The following is a 19062-nucleotide window of genomic DNA, read 5'->3' as shown; positions in this document are numbered from 1 at the left end:
ATATATTAAATGATTTTTCATTATTTATTTTTCTGTAATCCAACGTATTTTATTAAACTCAAGTACAATAAATAAGCCTAAACAAAATCATAAAGAACGTTAATTTAAGTACTAATTTAGAAAAAGGAGAGTTGAATTATATCAATTTAATCTTACCGAGAATTACAACAAAGCGACAATGTCTCCCGAGATCTTCGAGCTAAAGCTTTTTCTCAGAAAAAGGTCGAAAATACATATAACCTTACAAATAAATAGTCTCTCAAATAAGCAGCTGTTAGACTAACTTAATATAATTCCCTACAGTAACAGCCTGTTAATGTCCCACTGCTGGGCTAAGGCCTCATCTCCCTTTTTGAGGAGAAGGTTTAGAGCTTATTCCACCACGCTGCTCCAATGCGGGTTGGTAGAATACACATGTGACAATTTCAATGAAATTAGACACATGCAGGTTTCCTCACGATGTTTTCCTTCACCGTCAAGCACGAGATGAATTATAAACACAAATTAAGCACATGAAAATTCAGTGGTGCTTGCCCGGGTTTGAACCCACGATCATCGGTTAAGATTCACGCGTTCTAACCACTAGGCCATCTCGGCCATCTATAATTCCCTAAGACGCAGGTAATTAAACAAAAAAAAAACTAACGCAATCCATTGTTTTTTTTTTGTAATATCAATTTTTAAATATAATTCGAAATTTGGTTACAATGGTATTATGATTCGTTCTTAGTAAATATTACATATTATGGGTGTGGTGTACAGTGGTATATAAAGTATAATGAAGTAAATATAAGTCATTACACATACACAAGGGTCATAATATCATAGTTCCCATTATTGGTGGTACATTGATGGTTTGAGAATTGGTCAATATTTCTTACATTTCAAATATTTATGGACGGAGGTTATCCCTTACCATCGGATACCCCATTTACTCCTCCGCCCTCGTAGTAATAATAAAAAAGTTTGAGACGCAATGCGCTAAAATTCTCTAACCACGCGGTACCCAAAAAGATACTAATATTGTAGTAATGGCCTATTTTTTACCCAAGAGCTTCTTTATTGGGTGATGATCACTTCTCCAATATCCGTTATTAGGTCTTTTTGCTTCATTTAACTTAAAAGACGGACACGCTATAAATTTTAATATGAAAACGTTTTCTTCATACAATACAAATTATATAAAATATGGTTCACGTAAGTTATCTCTTACTTTATCAGTATTTTAATAATATAGAGTGTACCGGAATAATCATATTGCTTTGCCAATAGTTATTGTCTTAGCTTAGCGGTATTTGCATGTCGGCAGAGTTCTGTGCCTCGTAAAGCACATCCTCTCGGAAGCTCTCCAGTCATATCGAATTATGAAAGTGAGAAAATAGAGAGCGCATAACTTTGTGCACATGTGTGTGAAATAAAATATGCGCAGATTCTATTTCTATAAAAGACTTTTTAAATTCTTGCTAACAATAGCATAGAACTGCGAGCGACATTTTTATGAACAATTATAAAAAGATCATTCATTGCAGGATCCAATTAGTGTTTCTTAATTATATTTAAATTATTTAATTGTATGGAGTAATTACTATAATTTTATATAATATAATGTATTATTATATTTTTAGCAATTGAATATATCTAATTAACTAAAATCATCACGGATTTAGCCTACAGGTTGACTGGGAGAGAATGCCTTCAGGCATTAAGTCTGCATTTTGTTCCAACTACATATTATGGTGGTCTATAAAGTTTTAAATAAATGAAACTAGCGTATACAGTTTTTTTATTAAATTTTTTCATTGTTCACGTTTATTCTCCATATATTGATTATTCCCAGGTAAAATCTCATGAACATAACAAAGATTAAATTAATCATCTAAGTTTGTATTAAAAAGCGTTTAACAAGAAATATAATTTAAAGTCAATCAAGATTGTTAAGTCATTGTCTACCCCCGGCCATCGGCATTGAAGCACGGATACAATATAAAAATCGGAAATCGTCTTTGCTATCGGAAATGGCGATATTTCTCGCCATAAAGACCTCAAAAGCCTTTGGAGGTCGTGCCACTGTTGTTTAGAGACAATGGGTCCATATCCGATGTATTTATTCCTCGAACTTGTTAAGATACGGCCAGACACGCCGAATAACGATGAATATAATAAATAATATTAATATTTAAGTATTATTAAAATTCTAACCCGAAATAGGACCGAAGAACGAAAGTAGAACACGTGAATATTTATTGAAGATCGCGGGTTCAAACATCACTGCGCTTTCATATACATTTTTTGTGTTCTGGTCCTCCGGTCCTCTGGTGAAGAAATAATAATAAATATCGGGAGTAAACTTGTTCCACGTATGACACGTGGAACAGAACAAGCTACATAGTGTTTAACCGCGAAGAGGAGGACAGTAAGGTGTATTTTATTTATTTTTATAAAAAAAGCAATGTCCCTAAATATATATCATAAAGTTTGAATGTTTCATTCTTTTATTGTTTTTGAGTACTCACATACTGTTAGAGATTTATAGTTTAGTAAATCACAAATAACATACAAAGTTTTATCATCTTACACAAGCATTATAGCAAAATATAATTGCAGTGCAAACGTAAATTGCAATTTGTGAACAGTGTTTTCATGACGTCATAATATCCTGCATTATTTTCAACAAAAATACGAAAATTTTATACAGAGAAACCTCTGTGTACCGCGTATTCTAATTAACTTTTCATTTCTAGGAGACAGAAAACCTCGCAAAGAACGCTGAAAAATTGGGAACCTAATAAAAAAGTGGATTACTAGACCTATAAAACAGAATCTTTTATAATACTGTGTAGTATATTATAGTGTTATGAAATACTCACAACAATGGACAATGTCTGTGACTTTTCTTTAGTTGAATATGAAATATTTAATTATTTAATATTTTGTAATCACAAAGAAATTGTCCAACACGAAAGCATTCTTCATACAATATATTTTTTATGTATAATACTTAAGCATAATAATCTAGCATGACCTTACGTATCAATAGAATATTAAATTTTAAGTTACAGTACATTTTTTTTCATATAAAATTTGTAAGTTTATGTAAGGCGGACGGACAAATGGGCAACCTGATGGTAAGTGGTCACCACCGCTCAAGGATATTGGAACTGTTAGAAGTATTAACCATTTCTGCAATATAACTAATGCAATGGTGTATTAGCCAAGTCTATTTATTTTTTAAAAACGTGTAAGTACTACGTAGTATGAAAAACATCTTCTAAATTAATTCTTGAATCATGTTTTAATTGATTTTTTTGCACCCAGTCTTGCCGCAGCTTAAAATGTTGATGGATGATTCTTTTGTTTTATAAATTGTTTTGTTGGCGTATTGTAAAGAAAGGTTTTAAAGTCCAGTAAGGTAAAAAACGTAAAATATTGTTATTTGTAAAACTATACTTCTTGGAACGGATTACAAACGTTATACACGTTTTTGCAATGTCTAACAAAATATATTTAGATTATTAACATGTTCCAAGATAATATGTGTAACTGTTAGTGTATATTTAAGCTTCTTATATCGGGTGATCACTCATCAATATACTGGCAACACATTAATGAACCAGTCTCTACTCCATTAACGCGCCGTTCATCATGAGGTGTAAGGTGTAATGTCCCTCGAGTCTGTAATGACATTGACTCATTCACCCATTAAAACCGAAACCAGAAAGATACACAGCAATTCTAAGTACTGATGTTTGGGATAATTTAAAATAATGGATGAATGAGCAGTGCCTCTCTAGAGTACAATGTTATACAAGTTAAATAAATTAAAAATAAATAGACATTATAATTTATCTGAGTTGAATAGCAGAAGTTACTTTATAAACCGTCTAGAGTTTTTGGCAATTTTAGAGAAATCATGCATAAAATGATTTAACTTTGCCGGAAGTCCTTGAGACTTTATGATTTCGAATTACAGCTAAAGTAATAATTCTCGATCTCTCCTTATTCCGAAGATTTTATATCATTAAAATTGAAACATAATTCATTTAAACTTGCTCATATTTAAATGGTCATTTTGCAAGATTTGTTCAAATTCACTGCTTGGCATGTACTACCGGTATGTATTTACCGTAGGGCTTTGTGCAAGCCACACAGACGCATGGGGCATAACATCTTTACAGACACATGGGGCATAACATCTTAATTCCCAAGGTTTTTGGCGCATTGGTGATGTAAGCGATGGTTAAAATTTCCTACAGTGCCAATGACTATGGGCGTTGGTGACCACTTACCATCAATTGGCCCATATGCTCGTCCTACCTATTCTATAATAAAAAAAACATTCAACCGATAAGAATAGGCGAAACATCAAAAATGAGTCTTTGATACAAATTCAAATACATTTATCAATTATATATAATTAAATGTAAATATTCAATAAACAATGCTCTTCAAGCATTTATCGCCTATATGATCTTATATAAGCAATACTATTTATGGATAAATATTTTTTTACCTTAAGTTTGAAATTAATTAATTGGCAAATGTACACTAAATCGAAATAAATGTATTTATTCCATTAAGCTGAGGATCAATGGTTATTAGTGTATAGCCAAGCGTAAATTAATTATTAAGCCATTACCAAGATTAATTGGTTACCCTTGGATACCTTCAATTTCGTTTAATTTTTTTATAAATCACTTCACGTTTGCCGATTTTTTAATAAATATAGCTCAAATGTCGTTGGCACTTTTTTCTTTTAAAATGCATATACAACTATGTATAAATATTAAATAGACAAAAAAAAACACCTTTTCTGCATTAGTCAACCGATTTACTTAATTTTTGTTTTGATTTGATGCTTAAAATAGATTTAGTGATATCAATAAAAATAATTGAAATAAGTTTATGGGTTATGGTCGAATTTTGACCACTGGGCAAACACTAGTTAAAAGAAATATTATATATCTACTATATATCATTTATATAAAGACTTCTTTATTTCTATTTGTAATCGTATTTATGAAGTAAAATAATACAAATTAACAAAATTAAATAACAACAATCAAATATAAATTATTTTGTAAATATTTATATTTTAATTTTATTATGAAATAAAAATATATGTTTTGACCCCGACGTGATTTGAACACGCAACCTTCTGATCTGGAGTCAGACGCGCTACCGTTGCGCCACGGAGTCGATGAGATAGAGAGCAAATTTTGCTATGATATTTCAATTGATAATAATATTCTGTTGATAGAGATAAAGCTTGTACGAAAATAAAAATCATATATTGATTTGTCTAAAATAAATGGAGAGAACTAGTTGAAGTGGTTTTATGGTTAGTCAGTCTATCTATAGACTAGGACTAAATTTCTTTAACACGAATTTACTAACCTACAAGAACATTTTCCAGATCGTCAAATACATACGTCATACATGTCTGATTCTGGTAGATTGAAACTGAGCCGTCCCATGGCAAGCCTCAAGCATCAAGCCAAGATGTCTATGAGTTCGACTATTATGACACCCAGGATTTTTAACACCCTAACGATTTATATAGATTTCTTTTGTTCAGCATAAACTACAATCGAACCTGTAAATGCCCTTCATTACCTGACCTTTCCTACTCTGTCAGAGGACCTACCTACCACAGCAAAAGCATTCTCAAGGAGGCGATGTGATATAGGCATCTGATGGCAGGCTTGGCAGGAGAGTGATGATGATGATGATGAGTTAGAAAAAAACCTCAAATTAGTTAATAAAATATAACTGTATTGACATAACGAAAATGTACATTTCTAAAACATGTAACACCCCGTGATATTGCTTGAACTGTTGAAAGGAGGCTGATTTTTGTCTAGAGAATAGATATTGCGATTAAGCAAAGACACTGCAAAACTAACTAAGCAAGTATTTTAACCACCATTCCACGCGATCGTGATTTAAAATTTTGTATATAAGTATTTCCCTTTTATATCATAGACCGCTAGGCTATACCCACGACTTCGCTTAGTGCTAACTTGCTGTGTAGAAAGAACTTGTATGCAAATTTTCATGGTTATGTTAGACCAGTAGGTTGGACTGTACGTTAATATGTCAGTTAGTTTATAGTAGTTTATATTTTTAAGTGAAAATCATGTATATATTCGTATACCATAAAATTGGGGTATTATGTATATGTTTCTAGTTTTTAATTAATCCTCATGATTCGAAACCGCAACTAAATTTAGTTTATTTGTTTGGTAGATTGATTGATTAAACATGACTCAGACCAACCGTTAAATATTCATGATATATTTGTGTAATTTGATAATTGGTTAGACAATTGATTTATACTGAAATTTCATTTATAAACAATACTTAATTGGATTCAAAACTTTCAATTAATAGGATGAAAAACGAAATAGACTTTTTTTATAATTTGTATAAGAGGTGGAATGTTAAATTTATCGTTTCATAAATAGGTGACATGGATGTGATCAAAATATTGTCATGTGTTTTTTAAATACCATCATCATCATCATCATCACCCTTTTCGCGTCCACTGCTGGACATAGGTTTCTCCAATGGCACGCCACTGAGCTCGATTTTCAGCTCTTAATCTCCAACCGCTGCCAGCCCCTTGCGTATATCGTCACTCCACCTAGCTGGATCCTACGCTACGTTTGCCAAGGCGTGGTCTCCAATCCAGAACGCGTCTACTCCAACGGTCGTCGGTTCTGCGACATATGTGTCCAGCCCACTGCCACTTTAGCTTACTAATCCTTTTTTTTAAATACCGTCTTGTCGATATTCGATCACATATACATAAATATATTAAGCCATTCAGGGATTGACTAAAACACACAAAATGTGATCAAAATCTGTCGAGCCGTTTAGAAATCGGTGACATACACACGTACAGAAGAATTATGTTTTACAAGTAAAACAACAACTTTTAACAAGGAAAAATTACAGCTAATAATAAGTAAATAGAAAAATAAAAACATTCTGAAGGTTCTGAGCGGAATGAATATTCCAAATCCGTGGTAGTTTTATCTTTAATTTAATCTTGTAAAATTAACGGTTTACGAATACCTCTGTCTGTGCGTCTTTCTGTTTAAACGTGATAATCATACGGATTTCACAAATGGACGAAGTGATTTACGAAGAAGGTATCTTTTTGAATTATACACTTAATTCAAAAAGATAATGAGAAAATTGTCTGAAATGAGACGATAAATGTCGTAGATGTCAGAAAAAATCATGCCGACTGGTAGCTTTACTAGCTCGTGCCGCATAAACCATTAGAGCTACTGTATTACGTTGTAAAACTTTTTATGGAGACCCTTATTCTTCCCGTGCGAAGCCGGGACGTATATATTTTGATTATGAGAGGCAAATTATATTCAAATTTGACCAAGTAATAATCCCATCATTATACTATACACGTATAAGGAAATCAATAGGAATTTTAATTGGTACTATTATTATTATTATTGTGCTATATTCAGTCATTGTTATTTCAGCTAACTAATTGTTATATATACCAAAATAGAAGTTTTTACGGCTTTATGTGTTTGGTGTGGAGACATTAGTACCATGGGGACGAAGGCGTGGTGACGATACGAATATGTGGGTCGATATTTAACCTCGAATTTGTGCGTACGAAATTTGAACGTATCAATAGTAAGTTTTATTAATTTAACAAGAACTCATTTGGCAATAAAGTATTTAGTACATTTGTGTCGGTACCACCCACTCATCAATAAAAGTGTCACCGAACAGCAATATGTATTGTTGTGTGAATTTGTAGTTTTAGTAAGTAATGATGGGGACAAAGGACATTTTCCCATTGGTCGTGTCTGGACTACTCACCATATTTTACTTTTGTATGTTGATTATACTACAGTTAAATATTACTTGATGGTAAGCGGTGGTACGTCACGAGATCTTGTGTTACTACAATGATCCACTCACTTATTTCGTAACAACATGATAAAACAGAAACAAATATGTTAGACTACTAAATGATTACCAAACTTTGTCACTACACAAATAATTCACGTAATAATCTGAATTATGTTTATTATCAATGAAATCGTAACATCTCGTAGTCAAATAATATCTGGATGATGAAATTTTCCAACCTTTCCTTTGATACGTTTGCCTAGAAATTTCCGCATCACAATATTATCAGAACTTGGACTTTAGATGTTTTTGTCTTAAGACAGATTTGTCTTTATTACAGATTAAAATATTTTTTATATTGTGATTTCTGGAATATCACGATTAAAGAATAAAATTATATAATTGCGAGGTTTTAGATTACTTCATTTTATGTACTTAAAAAAGTACGTATGCTTAAACTAATATAGTGTTGAATTCGCAGGGCCTCTTAATCCTTCTTTACAATACATATAAATTAGTTATTAAACTGTTACAAAATATTTTAAAGAAAATGAGTTATATTTAATTTGAAACGCTATTATATATAACTGTGCTAAATTATTAATAAAATATATAATATTCTTTGAATACAAATTAAATAAATATTAATATTGTTAATGATTATTACAATCTAAATATTATGAGAGTTAGTTCAATTTTATTTCCTTTGTAGATACTTTACTATGTCCTTTTGTATTTAAACAAATCACCCGTGGTGGTACTAGAATTTGTTACCTTTCAATTCAGATCCGCATTTTATGTCAACTGAGCCAACAATGGCTTTAATCGCTTTAGAAAATTTCATTTCACATTGTCGGACACTTAAACTGAAATTTTACTAAACTGAAAATCGTGCGTACTTTTATTTTAAATGATAAAAAATTATATGATTAAAAAATGATAGCACAAACTGTGCTATCATTTTTTTATTCAATTAAATTTTTTCCATCGTGTGATTTACCAAATAACCGTTTTATAAAATTGGATAGACAGTTTTACTATTTTAAACCAATTTGAAATAAGACGTCGTGTCTGGGCTACGTCACAGAATATTTCGATAACGCCATTCGTATGTATACGAATGCTGTGAAATTTTACGTTTATGTTTAAGGTTATATCTCGCGATTTCGGATTTTTGTATTCTATGTAGCATTTCGTTCTTACTTGCATAGTAACGGAATTAAATTTAAACCTTTTATATGTGCATTAATGTATGTAGTACGCAAAACTAATGAACCACTTCAATTTATTTATTTCGAATTTAAACAATCGTTATTCGTATTTCAAACTCAAGCGTTAACTGATTTACAATAACAAACATATAATAGAAACTGGACAATTGTCAATTCTAGTAATAGAAGTTAGTCGTATCGAATAATAAACCGAATCGGATGTAAGACACACACTACGTCAAATACTACCAGAGTGAAAGAGATGGCGCATCTTCTCCTAATACTATAAAGAAGTCCAACCAGACCCAAGAGCGTGTTTAAAACGAAAGACAGATAGGTCAGCTGTTGGGATATCATTTTTACATATTATAGCTTACACACTGTAACGACTTGAATGAAATATGAATACGTCCAAAAATATATAATACACATTATTGCTCTAATCATAAATAATGGAATAAAATTAAAATTAAAAAAGTATGTCCTTATTATCATTGGAATAAAGTTCAAAATAAAACATATGTTTTATAAGCATAAATTGCTCGTAATGTGCTATTTGTGCATTCATGCATAGGATTACACATTAGTGTTTACTCCATTGCTTTAGTGTCTCTATGAAGTGATGTATGTGTGTATATATTCAGTATTCTAATGAATGTATGCGACCGTCTATATACATAGGTCACCGCATAAATGTAAGTTAGTTTATAAATTTAGCTAGATTGTAAACTGACGAAAAATTGTAAACGGAACCATCAATCTATAATAATAATGAGCTAAATAATTTGTTTATTTGTACGCGCTTAGCTCAGGATCTACGATTTTTTTTGTTAAAGGGGACGGGTAAATGGGCCACCTGACGGTAAGTGGTCAGCACCGTCCATCGACATTGGTGATGTAATATTCATTCCTTACATCGTCTAAACGTCACCAATATTGAGAACGAAGATGCTCCTTCTGCTTGTAATTACACTGGCTCACTCAGCCTTCAAATCGGAAAGTAATAATAGTAATTATGGTGTCTAGCATTAGAATATCTGATGAGTGGCTAGTACCTACTCAGACATATATACAATAAAATGATTATTCAAAGTGCTTATAAAAGTCTATTTGACTAACGTATGTTTTTAATATGATTTTGAACGTTAAAGCACCCTAAAAATGATGACGCTGTTTGCATTAAAACCGTGTTAAACCTTTCTGTACATATTTTGAACCCAGCTAATGAACCGATTAAACTTGATTGATTATGGTGTCGATATGGTTTGAAAAATATTCGATGTATTTGTTATTATTTTTTATTGAAAGTAGAAAAATAATCGAGAATTCCTGTGTTAAATGGTCCCTTAAATGTGAGGGACGTTAGTCATATCGGTTCGTTGTAACTTTTAAAGGATCAATACAATTATTTGATGGTAAAATAAGTGGTGCATGGTACGTACCGAGACGAATTTATACAAAGGAGAATTATCATCCAAGAGTTAAGATGGCCAAGTGGCTAGAACACGTGAATCTTAACTGAAGACTGTGGGTTCAAAACTAGGGAAACACCATTTATTATATTGTTCATGTGCATGTAGGTCTTTTCATAGTCTACCATATTAGTCTAAATAAAACGTCTCAAGAGGAGAGGAGACAATAATCCAGCTGGGCTATATACATACTATACTTTTATTTTTTTACCATAAATGTAGCTGTTCAATATCCGTGTAGTCCGGTATTTAAAATAAGTCTAAAAGTATATTAAAGTGTATCTGGAAAACAAACAAATTACCTTCATATAGTATTAGTATAAATTCGTATAAGTAATTGCGACCGTTCGTCAAGCTAGTAACACTTAAATTAAATAATTAAAGCTGTTCAAAATTTCTGTTAAAGAATTAAAAATGTAATTTAAAAAAATATGCAATTCCAGTTAAAAAAATATTTATTACATCAAGATTCGGGTCACGGCGCACTCCGGCGACGCACGGTAATCTATCGTCACGTAGTAATTGGATTGAAATAAATTCATTTATTATTTAATACGAATATTTCGATATATCGCCTCGAATCAGGGATGCAATGGAAAAATTTTAATTGAAGGCAAAGATCTCTGGATTTTCATTTTTTTTTTGTTTTATCAGGCAATTAATCGAACTACAAATGTTTTGGAAGATAATTGCTTAATTTATTGTATCTTTGAGATTTTTTGTTTACATATTTCGTATTTGTTTTTTTTTTGATCAATTCAAATTCCTTTATTTAATGTAAAATGTTTTATTTGATGCTAGTGAAAAAACCCCGGTGTTAAAAAAAATCCTTGACCAGTAGTGCGATTCTATAAGAACTTACTTCATTACTTACCCGTGAAATATTGACAACCGACTTTTGTTGATATGACATTTTCTGCGTGTATTCTTGAAATGAAATTGTATAATTATTATGGTCAAAGTCGCATATCATTTTATGACATTTCACGACCGTTTTCTTCGCTAAATTTCAAGTTTTTTTTTTATACAATAGCTCTACTGAGACGAACCAGCGAAAGGATCTATTTTATATAATTGCCTACGGTTTATAAATGATGAGGAAATAATTTATATAAGAAATTTAAAAAAAAAAAAAACATTTTATTTATATATATGCTTTTAGTTAGGTTTATAATATTTTTTTGCTTATTTTATTATAATATTGAATTTAAAACCGTAAAATTATATTTGATATATCACATAGAACGTTTTGTATTTGGTACGTACTGAATATTATTTGTATAGAACACGAAGTTGATTATATAAATAAATAGATGGTAAATAAATTATTAAGCGTCAATAGCGCAATGGTTTAGTGGTTGTCTAGTTGTTTCTTATACTTGTTGTCAGTAGAGCAATTCTCTCAAAACACGATCATTGAATTTCAGAAATGCATCATTGACTATACTAATTATAACATTAAAAAAAATACAAATATAAAATTGGCAAGAAATTCAGAAGTTACTCTTTTCATATGAAAATCAATGAATAGACATCACTTTTTTATCATATATATAATCTTTAATTTTACTTTTAAACTTACTTATTTATATATTTTTTTGTTATTATTCGGCTATGTTAAAAATAACTGTTTAGATTCCAGTTACTATAGAATTTATCGCCGAGCTTATTTTCAACATTCAGATGCAAAGTGAATTCATACAGATAAGCTCTGCTGGTGCGCAATTTTATATTACGAATTGCAATTTTATATTCATTTTTAAATATAATAGACATAAATGAAATTAATGAAAAAACCTTCAACAATGCTGGCCCGTAACATAAATAAAGACAACAAAGCTGAAATCAGTTTTAGAAAACGGGAAAGCACAATGTTCTGTTGTACCGTCTCCTGGTGCGATGTTTATTTTATTCTCACAATTCAGTTAAACTCTCAAAACTTTGTATAAATAATGGAAGACCGACGAGGAAAACCATGATTGGTGCAAAATTTTATGTTTATTTCGTGATTGAGACAAAAGTTAAAAGGGTTATATTAAAGAATATTGTATGGAAACCCCAGTTGTCTCTCATTATCATTCCCTAAAGGCCGGCAACGCACTTGCAAGCTTGCCGGTGTTGCAGATGTCCATGGGTGGTAGTAGTAGTAGACCATCAGTTGAGCCTCCTAGACGTTCCTCCGTTCTAATATATATATTAGACAGGCGGACGATCATATGGGCCACCTGATGGTAAATGGTCACCAACCCCCACAGACATTGATACTGTAAGAAATTATGTTTTACATCTGCAATGTACCACCAATCTCTTGAACTAAGATGTTTTATCCCTAATGTGTAAGTAACAGCTTGTTAATGTCCCACTGCTGGGTTAAGGCCTCCTCTCCCTTTTTTGAGGAGAAGGTGTGGAGCTTATTCCAACACGCTGTTTCAATGCGGGTTGGTAGAATTTCAACGAAAATAGACACATGGAGGTTTCCTCACGATGTTTTCCTTTACCGTCAAGCACGAGATGAATTATAAACACAAATTAAGCACATGAAAATTCAGTGGTGCTTGCCCGGGTTTGAACCCACGATCATCGGTTAAGATTCACGCGTTCTAACCACTAGGCCATCTCGGCTTAAACTTGTAATAAGAAAAATTAAAATCTTCCTGCTTTCTAAAAATGGATAGCCACGTAAAATAAGTATTTATAAACTCAAATATTATTTAAAATTTGTTTTATTATTATAATACGTAAATTTGTTATTTGAAAATCATTAAATTGTCAGAGAATTCACATGAACGAACTTGAATCTGACAAGTATTGTAAAACGCTACGAAATATACTTATAAAGAGAAGTAGTTTAATAAATCGAAATTTTATTACATCGTTACCATAAAACATATTGATGATACATTATATATTTTATTCTTATTAAATTAAATAAAAAAACACAACACAATAATATGTGGTTACAACAACACTTGATAATAGTGACCTACCACCAATTGGCCAACTTTTCAGTCTGATATTTTTTTTAAATTAAAAAAATTGTAACAACCCATGTACCACAATTATGACACGTCACAATCAATCATTCGTTTATCAATATAAATGTTATATGTATTTATTTTGTGGAATAATAAAAGTTGAATTCAAACAAAAGCTTAAATTATACGTGTTTAATTGTTGCGGAGATTTTCCTGTAATCTTTAATACATTAAAGTAGCTAAAATATTTGAATGCAATTACCATTAGGCCATTAACGTTAGAATAAAGACACCACTTTAATCTAAATCTAAAATGAGGTTAAGATTAGAACACGATATAGTTATATTACGTAATCAAAACATTACAAAGGAAACTTATAGCCAAAATTTTTATCCAAATATAGAGCATTCCTCCCCAATGATTTGGAAAGAAATTCCTCAGCCTGCGATGAAACAGCGGGATTAATGTTCGTGTTTTTCGCAATTTTTATTGTAATTATCTTTTTAAATGAATCAGGCTGGAGGCTATCGTTTCATTCGCATATATTATCTATACCTTTATTAATATTATAAATGCGAAAATGAGTTTATTTATTGTTTGAGTTTGTTATTGTTTACGCTTCCACATTTCAACTAATCAACCGATTATCATGAAATTAGGTATACACGTTGTCAGGTACAGAAAAGGACAAGTGAAAAGAGTACCTATCAACTCGTGGGCGAAGTCACGGGTGGAAACTAGATTTTATTTAAGGCAATGTTCTGACGAAATATCAGCGCACAGCTTTAACTATACTATACACATATATAGGCTTTAAGATCGGACACCTTCGTATAATGAACTGTACTAAGGCGATTTTGTAAACTCTCCCTATGTTCCTCTATTTATTTACATTTTATGCAATCGATCCATTCAAGTAGTCATTTTATTCTACTGGTACACGAAAACCAATATATCTTAATGTCTAAGTCTTCAGAATTATATAAATGTGTCGCCCTGAAAACGCACCATTATATATAATCTGTATCCGATGTAGGATAGTTCTAAAAAGTCTTAACTTTTATAATATTATATAACCCTAATCTTATATAAAACCCTTGCTACAAATATTTTAATTATTTAACTATTAACCAAATATGAACATTGTCTGTGTTCCTATTATAAATTATCCCACACGTTAACTTAATTAATTATTAACCCAGAAAATGTTACCAACAATATTGCAATTATTCAAATTAATATGACAATGAGAGGGAATTAAATAAAGGACAAACAATAATTGTAATCAACCCGCGGGCTGCACAATGTTCCCATAAAGACGTGTTATAATACATTATTTATAAAGTACAGATTAGTTCTAGTTTAGATTAAAACTTGTTGTTAAATAACAAAAGTTTCATTTTGTTGAAATTGCGGTTAGTAAATTTAACGGATATTGTTGCTAAGAGTTGAATGTTTTGTTAATGTACGTAACAATTTATTTTAGATAGTCCTAAAAAAACAAATTTCATATACAAAAACAAAAATATCAACGCACAGTTTAAATTACTGGGGCAGGCACCATGAAAATTTGTATACGAGTTCTTTATACACAATTTTTTTGAAAATTGTACTTTGTACATTCAAATTGCATCCTGATGACGTGGTTTACGTTTTACACATTGACTATCGTATCAAAGACGCAACTCCGATACGTATAAATGGAATGGAGTATAGAATTCCAATTCATTTTGAAATTCTCGGGCGGTTTTTAAAACAGGACATGTTTTCGGCATTCACGAGCGGATTTTGCAATGTGAAGTTGTTAAGACTGCTGACAGGCTCGTTAATGGTCACTTTAAAACCTTGTATCTACGATGGTTTACCATTCCTCCCATACTTTTTTTTTTTGTTTCATCTTTCTATTCCTCACAGACGTGTTGTCCGGGCCTTTGGGTCCGTCAGAGCGTCACGGTAGCATGCGAAAGCGATCTAGTGGTGCTCCTCGTTAAGACGGAAAGGATAGCGCTGGTTTTTTAGTGGGTATTCCGAAGTTCGGGGCGCACTCGGCGCCTTGGACACCGGCGAGCCTCACATACCCGCCCCACTGTTCCCGTGGGGGAAACGCGTAATGCGTTAAAAAAAAGCCTTTGGGTTAATTTCATTATTTTGGGATTGGTGGATTGTGTGTCAGTGCTTGTGTGTATGACGTCATTTTGTAATAGCCGACGACGGCCTTCTCGTAATTAAGTAGGTGTTTTACTATCTGCACACTATATAGTGCTGCAGCGCATCTTCTACACCGTTAAGTCAATCTTCATACCAATTGGTACACGAATTAGTCTAATAATTTTTTGCTAGTACTACATTATATAAGAAATGGATGGTTTTTATTAAATTGTGTTCCACTGTTTCCTTCTAAATTACAAATAAACTGAAAATTATGTGTTAAGTACGTGATACATACTTACATGCACCTATCGCAATCTACTACACTTCATTAAAACTAGTAAGTGGTACCTTCAATATGTAGGTAATGACTAATGTTACCAAATACAACTAATATTCCGTAAGTGCGTATCGTAATTATCACGTCATACAGTTTCCAAGAAAGCGGAATGTGTTTTATTATTGATAATTGGTTGCTCATGGGATCCGATGATGAAAGATGGTACTTAGGTTTTTTTTATATATGTTGATCTATTGCACTATTATATTACATATCCTGAGATTCCGGGGTCGAATATCATTAGCTAAGGAGCTAAGAGGTGGATAACGTGAAACTCCCTTGTCTCAGAAAGCACGTGAAGCCGTTGTTATACGTCTGATCTCTTTCTGCTTGTGTCGAATTGCAGTCCCAGTTTAATAAAGTAAGAAGTGAGAGTTTTATAATTTCTTATAATTTCTTCGCATATGACTAATCGACCATCTTGCATTGGAGCAGCATAGAGCCAAAACTTCTGATCAAAAGGAGAGGATTCCTAACCCCAGGGACTATTATTTAACTTTAATATTAAATTGAATCAGCAATATGCGGGTAACATCACGTATTCCAGACACTGGGCCGTCTCAGTTTAAATTAAACGAACGAACAAGATAGATTATCACAAGTGCTTAATGCAAAGAGAAAATGTCATCAGTAGTCGAGTTTTTCCACAAGGTCATCATAGTATTTATTATATTCTACTTACAAACGTTGAAAAAATTCTAACCACACAAACGAATGTGTTACATAAATTCTAATTATATTTCACTTAACGTGCATGCGGTATTTTAATTTACATCACAACAAAACAAAGGCCGTTAATGTAGTTTTGTTCAGAAACAACATTTATAGTTAATAAGAACTAAGATGTTAGGATATTTACTTTATAACTTTCATCCCTATCAAATTGCTATCAAAGTGATGTTTTTAAATAAATATTTCTTTTATATAAATATTTTTAACTTGTATTCGAAACAATTCTCAGTCTATTGTTTGGTATAGGTTTCCGCATCCAGTCGTACCTTCTTTCCAACTGTGGTTGGTTTATGGTAACGGGTACGGGCAAATCGGGCAAACTGATGGTAAATGGTCACCACCGCCCATAGATATTGGCGCTCTAAGAAATTCTAACCATTGTTTACATCCCCAATGCGCCTCCAACCATCCGAACTAAAGAAAAATTACAAAAATAAGCTCATTAGTGCCAAGTTCGTTTATAGACAAATGTCCTATTTTGATATGTGATGTTATATTAGTATAGTAAATGTCGCATTTCTGACATTTTGCGATCGTGTCTACGGTGATTTTCGTGTATGATCTTACAAAAAGCTCGCCTGTAATTTTAGTAAGTGTGCCAGTATTTTCACGAATGTTTCTTTTCCTTCGAATAAATTGAGGTATAAATATGATACCGTCTTCAATAAAAAAACTGCTCTCTGAAGTTGTCTGATGGAAACGCGATAGTGTTGATAAAAAAACGTTAATATAACCTATTTATGTAAACATTGCGTTAATACATTTATGTGTGTATACACAGCAACTTGTGTAGTTGATGTATGTATATACACACATGACTTAAAAATCTAAGCATACTTAAAGAATGAATTATTGAAACGACTTCACTTTGATAAATAATATCAACATCGTTAAATGTTCCTATGTAATAGTTTTTCTCCTTTTTCGCTTTATTTAAATGCATATACCTGTTCTCTTACAAAACTTCTTTCGCCAAAGGCTGTCTGTGAGCTATAAGCGATAAGACCGCCTTTGGCCATTTGTTGTTTGATTAATTGATTTCTGTTACCCTTATGTCATCTGTTATTTATATGTTTTGCAATAAAGTATTAAATAAATAAAATGCTTTTATATTTTCCTTATAGTTTCACAAACCCCACAATTCATGTTGATAGCAGCTCGTATATATATGAACGGAATAAAATCAATCTCGTTTAAATTGAAAGCATAATTTTATCAATTCGTATTGCACAGTAAGGCGCTAACTATAATAATTGGAAGAAACGCATGAATGTGAATTGGATAATTTAACACAGTAGAGATGAGGAAATATAAGAAGTAAATAACAATATGGATACGCCTAATAAATATTTGATTGTATTAATCCCTGAAATTTGAATAAGTGTAAATATTATATAAGATTCATCAACTCTGAGAAAGAAAAACACTATAGTTTTAAAATAGAAATGTTAAAATACGATTTTTAGATATTGGTTGTTCAAGTTTGCTGTATTTTAGGAAGGCATCAAAAAGTTTCATATTTAAGTGATTTAACTACTTACACAGTTACAGTTAAATTAACATTACTTCAAAAATTAAAAGCAGATAATGTCATATCGCCAAAAAATTAATAAAAAAGATTATCACATAAGCAGAATTTAAATAATTATAGAGTTTTATATTTTCTGTTCCTTTTGAGCAGAACTGACTACTGTAGATTTGTAGATATTTATTATAAAACCTTCCATACATACATTGTAATTATTTATATTTCATTTACCATAATTCAAGATACGTTGGCGGCAATTCATCTTGATTTTTATCCTTTTGATTGAAGCATTTAACAATGTCAACGACGAGCGGTCACCACTAACCACACCTATTTACCGCCTAAGCCTATTACAGGCTCCTTGACTTACAATGAAATTAATAATTTACCGTGAACATGTACCATTTTCAAATAAATTACAATATAAATATAAAGACTTATTCTATTTGTACTTTTAATAGTATCTTTACTTGGAATGGCGTGTTCAATACAATATAGATACTCAAATATGTTTATAAAGCGAATATGGATTTTTGCATAAGTATTTTTAAATAAGTTAGAAAACTATGTTGTTGAAGTAATATTTTTCATTTGCCAGACCCAGAATAAAAACGTTTCCTATGTTCTCATTCATCATGACCTCAACCATATAAGTGAATTATTGCTTATTTAAAAGTTCGTCCACTAACAAAACAGTTATCAAAATAAATACTTAAATTGTGAACACAAAATACTAAATGTATTTTCTCCATTAACGCATAATAT

The 19062-nt window shown here is 31.5% G+C and overlaps 2 protein-coding genes and 1 non-coding gene across 4 annotated transcripts in view; 1 reads left to right on the top strand and 2 right to left on the bottom strand.

Moving 5' to 3' along the window:
* The window catches only part of LOC126776810 (transcription factor Sox-6), a 488433-nt gene that overhangs the window by 19170 nt on the left and 450201 nt on the right, over nucleotides 1-19062 (bottom strand). The gene's annotated exons all lie outside the window — the stretch shown is intronic.
* The window catches only part of LOC126776767 (uncharacterized), a 167163-nt gene that overhangs the window by 138932 nt on the left and 9169 nt on the right, over nucleotides 1-19062 (top strand). The gene's annotated exons all lie outside the window — the stretch shown is intronic.
* On the bottom strand, nucleotides 5125-5196 carry Trnaw-cca (transfer RNA tryptophan (anticodon CCA)). Its single transcript has one exon. It is a non-coding gene; the product is annotated as a tRNA-Trp (tRNA).

The sequence above is a fragment of the Nymphalis io genome, chromosome 21 (assembly GCF_905147045.1).
Source record: "Nymphalis io chromosome 21, ilAglIoxx1.1, whole genome shotgun sequence".
Classification (NCBI taxonomy): domain Eukaryota; kingdom Metazoa; phylum Arthropoda; class Insecta; order Lepidoptera; family Nymphalidae; genus Nymphalis; species Nymphalis io.
Note: the sequence above shows the minus strand (reverse complement) of the source record. Positions and strands in the feature narration are given on the sequence as shown.